A 3,603-nucleotide genomic window follows, 5' to 3' on the forward strand; every position below is an offset into this window, starting at 1 on the left:
TTTTGAGGTTATAGGAAATTAGTACTCATCAATACGAGTCCGTAGAATTTTTCGGTAAATTATTTGGAGTCTCGAGCTATTTTTGGTGAATTTCTGAAGTTGGAGAAAATAGAAAATATGAAAAATTCGATTAATTTGGTAAATTCCAATAAATTTCGCCGAAATTTCGGCGAAATCTTCCCGAAAAATTATTAAACATGTGTTTCGATTTCGGCACCCTAAAAAAATGAAATTTACGCTAGGCAAAAGTAACACAATAAGAGAAAATAAAATAAAGAGAGTGTAACGGCAACAATGACAAGGGTAGTTTCGTCAATAAACAAAAGTAGGCAAGTCACGTTTACAACAACAAAATCAAAAGTAAGTTGGTTTGACCTACGTGTCAACTATGGTCAAATAATACCGTGAAAAATTCACTCCAAATTTTCACCGGGTATCACACATGGCAACCTCTAGAATATGTATTGCATTCTACAACACCATTTTGTTGAGGTGTGTAGACACAAGAGCGCTCAAGAATGATGCCCTGCTCATGAAAGAATTGGCGCATAGAACAAAATTTTTTGCCATTGTCAACCCGAATTTTTTGTATGCTATGATGAAATTGTGTTCAAACAAAAGCAACAAAGGATTTTAATATAGACTGAGTTTCGAATTTGCATCGCATAAAAAATAACCAAGTGCTTCGGGTATAATTATACACAATTGTAAAAAAAAAAACATGCACCAGAATGTGAGGCAATTTTATGGGGCCCCAAAATATCACAATGTATTAAAATCAAAGGTGCAGAAGAAGAAATGGAACTTATACCAAAAGGTTTTCTTGTTTGTTTTGCCAAAGGACAAACATCATACTATTTATTATGGGAATCAAAAGAAAGGTCTGAAATAGACTTAGAAAGAAATTGTAAGCGAGACGACGACAGGTGGCTAAGACGACGATGCCAAAGAGCATGGGAACTGGTCACATTGTTGGAAGATGGTGCAAATGATGTGAGTGTGATGTAATAGAGCTGACCTTGCCTCCTACTCGATCCAATCGTCTTCGATGTCGCCAAATCTTGTAAAAGGCATAAATTAGGAAAGAAAAGTATGCAACAATTCAAAGATTGAGTGAACCTACTCATAGACATCAAATTAATGTGGAAAAAAGGAACACAAATGACATTTTTCAAACAAAAATTGGAATTAAACGAATTATTAGCAATAGAATGAATATATGCACTATGTCCAGTAGGCAATTTAACGGGAGGTAGATTTGAGATAAAAGCGGAGTCCTTGAAAAGGGATGTTTGAGAAATGATGTGATCAATTGCCCCACTATCAAGAATCTATGAATCAGAAAAATGAGAATTAGCAGACAAATTTCAAACTAGAACGTACAAACCTGCAACATTTGCTTCCATCTGAGAAAAAGCTTGAGATTGTATGCTATTATTATTCACCATGTAACACCCCGCACCTCGGGCCCATGAAAATACTGAACATCAAACTGTTAAATCTGTTTTCTCTTACATTTGAGCCATGCACAACAACATAAGTAAATAAATACATTTGATAAATCAGAGTGTGAGCCCAAAAACATGTATGTAAAAATCACTGTATAAAATCAGTTAAATCAAAACAAAGTGGGTCCCACTGCCTCAACTTCTCCTCACTGCCTCCTCAGCCTGCTTAACTTGCAAAACATTAACCACACTGCACCATAGCCAGGGTGCACCGGGTCATTCAAACAATTAACCCGATAAGCTCATTAGAGCTCGTATGAATGAAATGACGTACATATTTATCCTTGATAAGATTTCACCAGGCCTCAAAATACTATTGTCAGTTATCTCTATTTACAATCCACAAGATATTCGCAACAAATCCAAGGCATAACTAATTAATCATCATAAATCCGAAATTCTTCAATCACCTAATGTTCCATCAATGATAATAATTATACTCTGACAAATCAATTGCCTAACCATCGACCATTAACCTCAACCTCAATCATTCACATCCTAATTAATATCCTCAATGCATGGACACCATCATTTCCGTCCTCACGATTCAAGCCTAGACTTTACTAAGACCTAGCAAGCAAATGCACACAAGCAACCAAACAACCATCTATCTAATTTCACACACTTCGTTTCTTGGAATTCCTCCAGCTTTATAACTACTTTAAAAAAAAAAATCTCGTCTTTCAAAACCATTTTTAAATCCCCTCAATCATAAATCAAACTCTGAACTGAATTTATCCTTGGAATCTGATATCTCAAAACACTTATTCTTAAAACTCACATCATTCTCGTACCTTTACTGTAGACAATGTCCTAGCCACAATCCCGCACACGGGCAGGCTCAAATCCTAGCCGTAATCTCGCACGTAGAGGTCATTCTGTAAGAGCAGACTCGTATCCTGGCCACAATCTCGTACGAAGGGGTCTCTCCGACAAGCAGGCTCGTATCCTGGCCACAATCTCGTACGGAGGGGTGACTCCGCACAAGCAGGCTCGTATCCTGGCCACAATCCTGTGCATTTTACACAGGCAGGCTCGACCGGTCAACACGTGCATTTACACAGCGCAGTCTTTAAATATTCTTTTCTAAAATTCTCCTTATCAAACCCACTCATCAAAAGAGGTGTCTCTCCTCAAATCACAACGTCTTAATCATCATTGTATAAATAATCAATCATAAACAAAATCTACTCACTGTTTACTCCGAATTACACCGAAACCTTTCCGAGATTGACTCCTACTCACGACCCTCCACTTGTTTGTCACTCAAATCATACAAATACTTTCTCAATACTCAATTCGATCAAATCGGTATCATAATCGCCTAATCATCATTTATTTACTTCGACAATAAACATTTCTTTCCTAATTCAACAATTATCCTCAGGACAAACTCTAAAATTCCAAATTATTTCCTTAACCTCAAATCCTCATCAATTCATTCTCATGATTCAAATCCTACCCTTAGTCTTCCTAACATAAAGCAACATTCACAGTTCCACTGCTCGGATACCAAATCCGGCAGCATAACAGCATCGGGAATGAGATTCCCCAAGCCCGTGTACCTGTTAGGACCAGACAACCAACTTCAATATATACAGAAATTTCACAGAATTTTCCAAACAACCTCCGAGGGTTTCCTAGAAGTTCAATTTGGGCAAACAGAGACAAATAACCGCTGACCCGCCGCCACAAGTGGCGGAGGCAGTGGTGGCAGCGGCGACAGATCCTTAAAAAAATTGGTTTTTCAACTAAAATCAACCCCAATCAACCTAGGCACTTCAATTGGACCAAAATCAACTCAGCATTCATTCAAATATGCTCAATTCAAGGTAAACCCGAAATGGGTACAAGCCCTAAAATTTTCAATCTCCAAATTCTCAAAATTGACACGCAAGAACAAGGGGGAAAGAAAGCCCATACCTAGAGGATCATTTCTCATAACTAGATCGAGGGCCAAATCTCGCCGGAAAAGCTCGAACTGGCCGGAGAAGCCGCCGGCCTGAAATTTCTCGATCTGCCGTCGTGGAGCGTCGGGTGGACGATCGGAGCACACCACCGTGCTCGGCTCGACGAGAGGAAGCTTCCAGGGCCG

Source organism: Dryas octopetala, chromosome 9 (assembly GCF_963921425.1).
Source record: "Dryas octopetala chromosome 9, drDryOcto1.1, whole genome shotgun sequence".
In the NCBI taxonomy this organism is placed as follows: Eukaryota; Viridiplantae; Streptophyta; class Magnoliopsida; order Rosales; family Rosaceae; genus Dryas; species Dryas octopetala.